The following is a 12697-nucleotide window of genomic DNA, read 5'->3' as shown; positions in this document are numbered from 1 at the left end:
TCCTGTATGTGGGTGGGGTGAGGGGCTTTGTGGTCATAACAAATCCATGTATAAAGGTAGAACATGAAAATGAATCACAAATCATCACAAGGCAAATGAGGGTAAGCTTAAAATACATATTACATATTTTCTGCAATTTTTTGGTTAACTTTGGCTGTGTTTATCCTGCTCTTCATCTCTTATCGCTCCTGCTCTCCCCTTGAGGGAATGTCTTTCACCCATGATGCCCAGCTTTTAGCGCACTCATGTTACTTCATACACACGCATACAGTTTGATGAATGAATAATGAGCAACCTATTGGCCTCATGGTGGGTTCAAAGACCAAAATAGTCGACTCAAAGTGTTTTCTAGTGTGTTCTAACTTGATTTCTACCAGTGTTCAGAACCCAGCTCCATCTTTTCTCGGCTTCTCGCTAATTCATGGACACTCACACATGCCATTAGACAGCACACACACACACACACACACACACACACACACACACACACACACACACACACACACGTGAGCTCTCCCTCTCTCTGTCTTTCTCACTCGTGCGTAAAAACGCTCTCTCTGCCACTCCGTCTCTCACCTCTCACATACACCCACGGACCAGGCGCGCACACACACACACACACACACACACACACACAGTCGAGCGGATAACTCTTCTTGCTCTCTCCAAAAAAAGGCACACAAACTAGACATACCCTACAGCCCATGATGAAGTAAACTCATCACACATGCGCGCGCTCACACGCGCAAAATCGGAGCGTGATATCCTCTTACCTGGTGTTTTGGAGTTAACTAGTCCTGAATCCGAGCGGCGCTGGTGACAGAATCTTGACCAAACGAAAGCGTTACCATTTGTGGAAATAATCCCACCTCTGGCTCGCTGCTCGCGTGTCTTCTTCAGCCAGTTTCTCGGCTCTCCAAACTGACGGGACGAAGGATAGATAAATGAAAGGATAGAGGTCGTTTCTTCTTCTCCTCTCTGCCAAAAAAGAGATTTACAGCCTGAAACAGGAAAAGTCTTGCTGGCTGCAAAAAGAATAGAATCCCTCTCCTCCTCTATCCCCTCTTCTCCAAGATGTTTGAAGGCTAAGTCTGCTCCAATTAACCGCAGTTACGCATCCTCTCCTTGTCTCTCCTCTCTCTTTTTTCCCCCCTCTGCCCTCTGTGTCTATCCCACTCCTGTCTTTCGGGCCGGGATGTAAGACAGAGACAAGTAGGTAGACCTCTGTGTTCAGTCTGTCTCTGTCTCTGTCCGGGCACTGGTGTGGAAGAGTCGCTCTACTTTGCGCAGCCAAAAATAACTTCCAATCTCCAAACTGGAATCCCGCGAAGCGCTTGCACTATAATAATCCTTATTAAATTCTTAAAATGATTTCTACAGCGAAGCTGTTGTGGCAATCATGAGTTTATACTCCTTTTAATAGTACTTTATGGTACTTTCTGCCCTTGTTGTATCCTGTAATACTCCCACAGGGTCTTTAATGTAGCGGTGTGAGTACTGAATATTTTATTTTCATGAAATCTATAACATTCATGTAATATTCCTAAAGGGACATAAACATTTGCCAGTATATATATATAGGCTTTATTTTAAGTGTTATTGCAGGGTACTTTGTTTTGTCTTTGTTTCAAACGTTAAACTGCGCAAAATGGGCAGAAAAGTCGACCTTAATGATGAGAGAATCAATCATTAGAGTCCCAATTTGAAGGTTGGCGTCGTCGATAATCAATCAATTAATCAATCCAGAGGTGCTGTTAGATAAGCCTCATCTCATACCAAAAGAGAGTAGCTGCAGTGCAGGGTTCCCTCCTCCTCTTAAATCCCCCACAAGTCAAAGTTTGCCGGGTGATAAGGTCCGACGGCCAATCAACCGATCAATCAGCTGATCAATAACAGCAATCAGTCCATATCTAGACAAAAGTCAATGAAACAAAATGGAATGTTTCAGCTCTCTCCTCTTTCTTTTTTTTTTTTTTTTGCTCTTTTTAGTCCTAATCCATCCCAAAATACATTATTGGAAATGAGAGACCACGCGTGTTCTCCATTTCTCTCCTCCGTGTCCTCCTCTTTTCTCTGTCCTCCTTCTTTACTTTTCTCTCTCCACAGAAATACGTCCCTTCCAGGTCAGAGTGCTTTACCTTCCTTCTTTTCCCTCAATGCAATCCCGAGCTGCACGTGGCTGCCAATATCACAAAAAAAGTCCACTTGAAATGACTTTTGGAAATCCTTCTTGCGGCGCCGGAGCAGCGGCAAAAGGAACAGCGCGAAGCCTTGAGCTGCTTCTTTTGGGTTCTCCTCCAAGGCGAGCAGGAGAGAGAGAGAGAGAGAGAGAGAGAGAGGGGGGTAAGACAGGAGGAGGAGGAGGAGGAGGAGGAGGAGAGTTGGAGCTGGATATCCTCGCTTTCAGTCTGACAACGATGGAGAGAGAAGAAGATATGTGGAGGAAAGAGTCCGCTCCTGTGATTAACCAGAAAAGAGAAACCCCACTTTTGGCTTGATGGCCGAAATAGCTGGAGAGAGGGGGAGGAAAGATCAGATGCGCCTCTTTTTTTCCCTCCTAGAAATAAAACACTTACTCTCTTTACTCGTTTCCCTCAGATACTTCACCACCTGCCCAGGGAAGGACAGATAAGAGACATACAATCTGCCATTTCTTGCGGAGGCTTTTATCCAAAGTGCCTTAAGAGAGTCCACAAGAGAGCGCAGAGCAGCCAGAGAGGGAGGAAAAGAGAAAGACAGAGAGAGAGGGGGGCGCCCGCTGTGGGCAACAAAAAAATTAAAGAAATATCCTTCCTCCGTACGTGTTGATATTCAAACCCACGCGTATTTCCAGATGCCAGATAGTTTCCTGTCCTAGATAAAGGAGAAATGATTGTGTTGTTGGAGATAAGACTCCAATAGAAATGAATGGGACAGGCAGCCTGCTGCTGCTTCATTCAGCTGCTCCCATTCCCCCATACGAAGGGCGCTGTTCCTTCAGCACCACGAGGCACACACACACACACACACACACACACACACACACACACACACACACACACACACACAGAGAGAGAGTTACAGAGATCTTTATATTTTCTCCCTCTTTTACTGAAGTTGCATTTTGAAGTTGTATTTTGACATTTGAGAGAGACAGTAGGGGCAACCACAGTTTTTAGGCATTTTCCTTCTTTTTTTTCTCCTGTATCTTTAATTTTTATTGACAGGAGAAAATGAAAAATTGGATAGGGGTTAAGAGAGAGAAGAGAGGTTAAAGAAAATAAAATATGGGAGAACAGAGAGAGTGTGTAGGCTGTGAGGGAGAGAAGGAGACAGAGAGAGAGAGTAAAAATATGCAAGTGTTGCTGTTGGGGGTTTTGGTGTTTCTGGATGTTGAAAAGTGCCGCTTTGTTGCCCCCTTTTGGCGGTGGAGGGAAATGATCTGAGGGATGGAAGAGAACAAGGAAGAACGGGAGGTGAAAGGACAGAGGCATGTGAGGTACGAAGTGAGGGAGAAAGAAGTGAGGTAGGGAGGTCACTAAGAATTATCATGGGGTAACTCAGTGTCTAAGGCTGTGAATGGAAAATGTACAGTAACATCCTGTATTTTCTGACTGTGATATACACAATTAGATAGATAGATAGATAGATAGATAGATAGATAGATAGATAGATAGATAGATAAAATGGTAATAAAAACATACCAAACAATACCTAAGCCTGACAAAAACATACATATACACAAAAACTCCTTGCAATGCATGGAGGCATCCATCCTAAGTCTAGCACCCAGAGAGCAAAAAGAGGGAGGGTGAGGATTAGTGAGTGTCCGAGCCACGATTCAGGATGGAACAAGAAGCGTCCAAGAATACATCAGGAAGATGGCCCCCCAGGATGACCTGCTCAGAGAGTGCCTCAGGCAGCAGAAGATAGAGGGTGATGAGGAGGAAGAGGAAATATTGTGGAAGAACAAACCCCTCCATGGGAAGTACCATCAGTAAATAGAGGAAGTGGCTGACATCAATAAATCCTACCAGTGGCTAGAAGAGGCCGGCCTGAAGAACAGCTCAGAGGCCTTGATCATGGCAGCACAAGAAGAGGCTCTGAACACCAGATCCATAGAGGCAAGGGTCTACCATAGCAGACAGAACCCCTGGTGCAGGCTGCTGGCATAGTGTACAGAAATATCTGTGCCAAATATGGACTAGAAGTCCCCAAGTCCCAATGGGACACAACACTGAAAGTGGTTGAGAACCACAGGGCTAGGATCCTGTGGGACTTCAAGTTCCAGACTGACAAGCAGCTGCTAGCTAACCAACCAGACATAGTGGTGGCTGACAAAGAGCAGAAGAAGACAGTGGTGGTAGATGTGGCAATCTCAGCTGACAGTAACATCAGGAAGAAAGAGCATGAAAAGATTGAGATGTACCAGGAGCTGATGGAAAAACTGGAACAGATTTGGAAGGTGAGGTCCAAAGTGGTCCCAGTGGTAATAGAAGCATTAGGGACTTTGACCCCCAAACTGGGAGAGTGGCTCCAGCAAATTCCAGGTACAACATCTGGGGTTGGTTGGGAAGGTGACTTTTGAAATGTAATACGTTATAGATTACTTGTTACCCTGTTAACACAGTAATAATGTAACTTATTACATTTGATTACTTTTTGATTAACTTTTTAATAACTGGTAAATAAAGCTGAAAAGTCAGAAAAATATAATGGCTTTGCTGGCCAGCATCAGATTGGCCATCACAGCTCCTCCATTCTAATGTTGAATATTGGAGCCCCCCAGGGCTGCATGCTAAGACCCCTCCTGCTCATACTGTACACCCACGACTGCAATCGTCACTATAAAGAGAACACTGTTGTGGTGCTCAGACAACAACCTACTGCTCAACATCATCTGCGATTTTTGTCGAAAACAAGGCATAGACACACCCCTCTGCCTACATCAGTGGAGCTGAGGTGAAGCAAGTACATAGTTTTAGGTTCCTGGTAATCAGCATCACCAATAAGTGGATATGGTCATCTCACATCTTCATCCTGGTAAACAAAAACAGCTGCATTTTTCTAAGGAAACTTATAAAATTCTCCTGCCAAGTTCATCTTAACTTTTACAGAGGAGCAATAGAAAGCATTTTGAGTGGAAACATTTCAAACTGACATGGGATGTGCCGAGGTCAGGACAGGAGAGCTCTGCAGCAGGTGATTTAAACTGCCCAGAACCTTGTTGTTACTGAGCATCAGTAATATCAGTGAGGTAAGGTGCCTGCGCAGAGATCAAAGGATAATACCCACCTCAGTCACAGCCTTTTCACCCTGCTGCCATCAGGCAAGTGATACAAGAGTAACCACTGCCCTACCACCAGACTACAGAGCAGCTTCTTTCCTCAGGCTGTGAGACCTACAACTACACCTCACCTTCCAAACTCCACCATAAAAAATAGTTTACTTGGTGGTTCAAATGTAGAATCTAGGAATGGCTCCCTACAACAGTTTCATGTGGGATGAATAAAATTCTATCTTATCTACGGGAGTTTTCACATTAGGTTCAATCGATTTGTACCCTGCCTGAGCACAGACCCAACCTCCCACTCCGCCCACTGCTTAGTAATGATGTTCTGTATCCAAGTACGCTTGTGTCATCATTTATATATTTTATTTTTGTTGTGCTACAGTGTAGAAAATTACTGAAGCGTATTGCTGCCACCAGAGGAAAAAAAAAACGGCTCAGCATCACGTAATTACGTGGAAGGTTTATTGTTCTAACAATATCTTTTCACGTTTTAACAATATCTTTTTTCATGTTATAACGTGAAAGTATCACGTTATTTCAAGATATGACATTTTCACGTTATAACATGAAATTATCACATTATTCTGTGATAAGATGTTTTCACGTAATAACGTGATAAGATGTTTTCACGATATAACGTGATAAGATGTTTTCACGTTATAACGTTAAAGTGTGGTTTTACGTTATTTCAAGATAAGATTCACATCATTCTACGCTTCTCCCACTGTGAACTGGCATGTGTTTCAGTGAGCTCGTACGTGGCCATGGAAAATGTGGATTCTCCACTGTCGAGATTTCTTTGAGGTCGTGGTGTACCAGAAGACTGTCTCCTTCGCATGGAGCAAGATCATGTAAGTGTATTTTTTTTACCGCCCATCTAATTCAAACGTTGTGTATGGTTAGCTTACGGTGGCTAATTTAGCTAGCTAACTAGCCTGGTAAGAAGCTACACCCTGACTATGAGGGAGAAAAACACACATGGAGCTTGCTATGGGCTGGGGAACTGCAATACGCTACATACTTCCATGGGAAATACAGGCTAGAGTGATGCACCATCAAAGTGATTTATTAGTTCTCATCTATTAAAGGTAGAGTCTGGAGTTTTGTTCGTTGCAGTTTGTAAACAAAACATTCAAACTGGGCCCCTCTTCTTGGGCTCAACTGTGTAGCATCCTGCCCCAGACAGCAGCAACAGCAGTTGTCAGGACCGTAAAGGAAAGGAAATACAGTCCGACTGAAGCACTGGAGCCATGGGCCGATACCCAGCCGTCACTGGCAACGGGAGCCTCCAGTGTTCTGTTGTAACGGGCAGGAGGGCCGTTGTGGTGAGCTGGGAAGCGGGTGTTAGCGGCGGATGCTAACCGCTACCGCTAGCCCAAGTTAGCATCGAGCTAGCTCACCACAACAGCCCTCATACTTGTTACCAGTCAATCAATCAATCAATTTTATTTATAAAGCCCAATATCACAAATCACAATTTGCCTCACAGGGCTTTACAGCATATGACATCCCTCTGTCCTTAAGACCCTCACAGCGGATAAGGAAAAACTCCCCCCAAAAAAACCCTTTAACGGGGGAAAAAAAAACGGTAGAAACCTCAGGAAGAGCAACTGAGGAGGGATCCCTCCTCCAGGACGGACAGACGTGCAATAGATGTCGTACAGAACAGATCAACATGATAAATTAACAGTAATCCATATGACACAGAGAGAGAGAGAGAGAGAGAGAGAGAGAGAGAGAGAGAGATGCAGGTAATGACAGTAGCTTACAACAACATTAATGAAAGTAATAATATTATAGTTATAGTTCTGGTTACTGCGGTACAATATGTTGAAAGTATGTATTAATACCTGGCAGTATACATGTGTGACAATAATCATATGTGTATAATAACAGAAGAAGTATGACTAATGACTAATGATGGCAGCAGCAGCAGCAGGAGGCATCTGGCGGGACCACGGCAGCAGCACAACCACACACGTCACGCTGTCCAGGCACCGCTGTGATATGAGTTAATCTGAGAGACAGTGGAGCACAAAGGCTCCAGAGAAGAAGCCGAGTTAGTGACATCCAGAATGGCTGGGTTAGCTAGATGCAGTAATAGGATACGAGAGAGAGAGAGAGAGAGAGAGAGAGAGAGAGAGAGAGAGAGAGAGAAGGAGAGAAGGGGCCCGGTGTATTATAGGGGGTCCTCCGGCAGACTAGGCCTAAGTCAGCCTAACTAGGGGCTGGTACAAGGCAAGCCTGAGCCAGCCCTAACTATAAGCTTTATCAAAGAGGAAAGTCTTAAGTCTAGTCTTAAATGTGGAGACGGTGTCTGCCTCCCAGACCGTAACAGGAAGATGATTCCACAGGAGAGGAGCCTGATAGCTAAAGGCTCTGGCTCCTGATCTACTTTTGGAGACTTTAGTTGTCGGTGACGGCCGGGTATCCGCCCGCGGCTCAAGTGCTTCACTCGTACTGTATTTCTTTTACTTTGCGGTTCTGCTGCTGTGAGAGAGACATGCTAGCACTTGCTAACATCCGGGACAGCTAGTGGGGCTAGTAGCCCTCCTACTCTGCTGCACGTAGCTTCACCTGAGCTTTGTCATCAACACATTAATACTGATAATAGTAATAATAAGCCACCAAGCTGGACAATGGACTGCCAGACGTTGTCCTTTAATTCATTGTTCATAATATCAAAAAGGACGTGGTGCTGTGAAATTATCAACCTTTATTCCATACTGTCCTGCCTGACTGGATTTCAGACTCTCCCGGTCTGCGCAACTATAAACAAACAATTTCATTGGCCCAGCTGTGTAGTTTCACCGGCGAATTCCGTGGGGTCAAAATCTGGGCGGAAACTGTTTTCACTGCACGAAAGTTCCGCACCGGTGTGCAAACTTCCATAAGAACCCATGAAATCAGCTTTTATATTTTTTCCGCGAAAATAATCCGCGCGGATATTCGCCCTCAATGAGAATGGACTTTTAAATTGATCATTATTATTACTATTATCAGTATTAATGTGTTGATGACAGAGCTCAGGTGAAGCTATGTGCAGCAGAGTAGTCGCCGTGGGCGGATACCCGGCCGTCACCGACAACTAAAGCCTCGACTGGTAACAAGTATGAGGTGCCGTTGTGGTGAGCTAGCTCGATGCTAACTTGGGCTAGCGGTAGCGGTTAGCATCCGCCGCTAACACCCGCTTCCCAGCTCACCACAATGGACCTCCTGCCCGTTACAACAAAACACTGGAGGCTCCCGTTGCCAGTGACGGCTGGGTATCGGTCCATAGCCCCAGTGCTTCAGTCGAACTGTATTTCCTTTCCTTTACGGTCCTGACAACTGCTGTTGCTGCTGTCTGGGGCAGGATGCTACACAGTTGAGCCCAAGAAGAGGGGCCCAGTTTGAATGTTTTGTTTACAAACTGCAACGAACAAAACTCCAGACTCTACCTTTAATAGATGAGAACTAATAAATCACTTTGATGGTGCATCACTCTAGCCTGTATTTCCCATGGAAGTAGCGTATATTGCAGTTCCCCAGCCCATAGCAAGCTCCATGTGTGTTTTTCTCCCTCATAGTCAGGGTGTAGCTTCTTACCAGGCTAGTTAGCTAGCTAAATTAGCCACCGTAAGCTAACCATACACAACGTTTGAATTAGATGGGCAGTAAAAAAAAATACACTTACATGATCTTGCTCCATGCGAAGGAGACAGTCTTCTGGTACACCACGACCTCGAAGAAATCTCGACAGTTGAGAATCCACATTTTCCATGGCGACATACGAGCTCACTGAAACACATGCCAGTTCACAGTGGGAGTAGAGTTGCCACCCGTCCCGTTTTTCCCAGAATTGTTCTCTTTTTTCATCAGCTGTCCCGGGAAAAAAAAATCTCTCCTGGGACACAATTTGTCCCATTTTTTGGGGAAAATGCAGCAGCAGCAGCAGGCTACGGAGTCCATCCAGAATCAGTGCAACAGGCTCAAGAACATCTGTGTCAGAGAGACAGCAAAGAGGTAAGTGGAGCTGTGGGAAGTCCTAACAATTCACTTTGCACATCCAATCATGTTTTAATTTGTACTTTTTCCATTTATATTTAACCCTATGTGCCCGAACGACACATAGTGCGTCCAAATTCACACCTGTTCTTCTCTATGGTTTTTCTCCGCGACCGTGCGTCATAGCGAGAAACCACGCATATCACGTGAAACAGCGGAATCATAGCTTTCCGAATGTTTTCACAGCGAAAAAAATGATACACTAAAATGATGTATAACAGAGCTATCATACAGCTTTGCACACACATTACTCTTGGATGGATTACTTGCGAACGCAGGCTCGCACAGAAATGCCACGCATATCACATGAAAGCTTTCCAATGATACCACACACATTGTGCTGTCATCCCATCACACTATAAATACAGATCAATTGTCTACCAAATAAAGTCCTGATGGATTTCTTTACAACCCATTATACGGATCTTGTTATCAGTCACTTCATATAGTGAGGAATATCGTATCTTACCACGTCTTAGGCTTGCGTGTGTTTCTCCCTGTCTATCCACATTTGTAGTCCAGCTTTCAAGATGCAAATATCTCCATATTGTCCAGTTGACACTCCATCAAACTTTGTATGACAAGACCAGCCACTTCACCTTTGCGCACCCAAACAACTGTAGGCTAATTCTGCATGCTGACAGGGCAGTAGTCACCATATACATTGAGGGGGACATGTGGGTGAGATACATGTAAAAATGTAAGAATTTAGAAACACAGATTTGTTTTTTTCATTGATATAAAAATTAACATAAAATACAGACACATAGAAGGACATGGAAGGATAGCAAATCTGGTCTCCTATGTCCGAATTTCATGTTCATTGGTCAGTCTGAACTGGTAATAATGGCCGAGCCCTCCGCCTCAAACATTTGGTCGAGTGTCCCTTTTTTTCATAAATCCAAGGTGGCAACCCTAAGTGGGAGAAGCGTAGAATGATGTGAATCTTATCTTGAAATAACGTAAAACCACATTTTAACGTTATAACGTGAAAACATCTTACTTTCACGTTATAACGTGATACTTTCACGTTATAACATGAAAAAAGATATTGTTAAAATGTGAAAAGTTATTGTTAGAACAATTAACCTTTCACGAAATTACGTGATGCTGAGCCGTTTTTTTTTTTCTTCCGGTGGCAGCAATACGCTTCTGTAGAAATAGCACCACCACCTGATACGGTGGTGTCAGTATTAAATTAAGACTGTTTAAGAACCAGCAAAAGACTCCTTGTAGTTGCGTCACATCCACTTTCACTTCCGTTCGAGTATGCATTAACCGTCCTCACGACGGTTTCGGACATGGATCTGGGTACCATGCCCAGGTATGGTCATTAGATGAAATGCTGAGTGGGCCTACCAGGCACAGATGCAGGGGCTTAAAGTGTCAGGGCCCCTCCTGGTCTTCATCATCAAAACCACAAAAAGATACATCACGACTACAAAGAGACCTAAAAAAACAACAACAACAACAAAAGAGGCAAAACCACCACAAAGTCTATGTTTCTTGCTCCTATGAGAGGTGATGGGGTTATTTGCATGTGTGGCCATGATTGGCCCGTGGGTATGGGTTTACACTAATCAATCAAACTGGAGTTTGAGGTCAAGTGTACTCGGATCCGGCCCTAAGTCTGTAACGTTAAAGTCCTTTTATGTTCCAGAGGCATGTTTCCAATTCAGACAATTAAAGTCCTTGATAACCTCTGGATGACTGTAATACAGAGGTGCACAGGAATACTTCTCTGGTTTAAAGACCTTTTTCACTGTGGCAGTGACCATTACTACTCAACTAAGGTTTGGGAACGATCATAGTCATGGTTGAAACTTTAAAGAAACCAACACTGACTGTAGACAGAAAGGTCAAAACGAACAGCAGAGTTCAAAAGTCGTCAGTGTCAAAGTCTGATGTTTTGTTAATGTCCTATTTCCCCCTTTGCTCCCAATGGGCAAGAGTTATAATTACTATGGCCTTGAGAAGTCTTTGTCACCTGAACATAATGTTGTTTTGAGGCATCTCCTAAAACGACTGATGCAGTCTCTCTGATGTGATCCCTAATCACTAATGGCTTTGCTACCACCAATGCAATAGACATAATCAGAATATTAAGTGTCAGACATTTTTATGGCCAACTCAGTCATAAAGGATCTGCTTCACTGACCTTCGTGCAGAGAGGCACCGCACACAGATGGTATAAGGTCAACAAGACCTGGCGTGAAGGTGGGATTGCATGTCTGACAAAAAGGTAAGACATTCAAAAAACATGAGGCTACATACACTGTATATAACGCTACAGCCAGGCCTCATTAAAAATCTGCATTTGAGCAGTCTTGCAAACAGTACAGCTGTAGCTCTAGGAGGAAGTATAATGAGTATTCATTAGTGCATGGGTCCAGCATACCATAAAATAAGTCACAATGAAAAAGAATGAGATGCATGAAATGAATTATGCACATCGAGGACTGCGCTGTACATTTCTGAAGCTAAAATGTGCCAAAGTTTGCAAAGTCTGAGGTTGCACAGGGGTTGTACAGACAGTAAGTACTGTGAAATCATGCAAATTCAAATGCATTAAATATTAACAGATGATAAGACGGACAATTCAGTTGCACAGCCAGGAGATGTGTGTGGTGAGTCGTGTTAAAGCTGGTTAGCTTGGGTGATAGCTTGTGTGAAGAGGCTATTGGTGTGGACGGGTGATTTTGGGTATCATCGACTGTCTCGAAATGGAAAACATTGGAACAGATGGTTAACTAGATGTGTAGGGTCACTGGCAATCCTTCCTGCCCTTTTCCTCACCCTGGTGTCATGCCGTTCCTAGATGGAGGGCAGCAGACAGCCGATGAGCCACTCACCAGTGCGGAAAATATGCTGGACCTTGTCCCTGGAAGAAGAGACAGCCTGTCTAAAATGGGATGGGAGGTTTAAGAATGATTATTATTAGTATTAGTCATGTCTAAAATGGGACAAAGAGACAGTAAGTAGTCATAGCAGTTTAGAGAAAAACAACCAAAGTTTTACTCTAAATTAGCAGGGTCTTTAACCTCTTTTTGGAGCAAGTACACCTTAGCTGAATGAGAGATATAGCAGGGAGCTTCTATTACACATACATTGTATAAAATTGAGTTGCTGGGCCTACAGTAACATGCAGGGAAGCTCAAAGTGTACGTATACACATACCTTATTATGGTGCATACAGTACTAAGCTAGTAAAAATAATAATTATTGAAAGATCCATACATCATATTTTAATGTTAAACATACATGTGGAAGACACAGTGGTTTACTGTAGGTCAGCTAGGTCACATGATTGCAGGAGGATTCATGGTAACAGTTAGGATATCATCAATGTTGTGTACTGTAAAATAAATGTTTTTTTAA

General features: G+C 43.7%; 1 protein-coding gene across 1 annotated transcript in view; it reads right to left on the bottom strand.

Moving 5' to 3' along the window:
- The window catches only part of il1rapl2 (interleukin 1 receptor accessory protein-like 2), a 574681-nt gene extending 572407 nt beyond the window's left edge, over positions 1-2274 (bottom strand). The window contains exon 1 of the mRNA XM_049586234.1: positions 774-2274. The gene's annotated coding sequence lies outside the window, so the exon portion shown is untranslated. The remainder of the gene's footprint in view (positions 1-773) is intronic.
- Positions 2275-12697: the final 10423 nt, after the last annotated feature.

The sequence above is a fragment of the Epinephelus fuscoguttatus genome, linkage group LG9, assembly GCF_011397635.1.
Source record: "Epinephelus fuscoguttatus linkage group LG9, E.fuscoguttatus.final_Chr_v1".
In the NCBI taxonomy this organism is placed as follows: Eukaryota; Metazoa; Chordata; class Actinopteri; order Perciformes; family Serranidae; genus Epinephelus; species Epinephelus fuscoguttatus.
The sequence above is the reverse complement of the archived record's forward strand: the minus strand, read 5'-3'. Positions and strand labels throughout refer to the sequence as shown.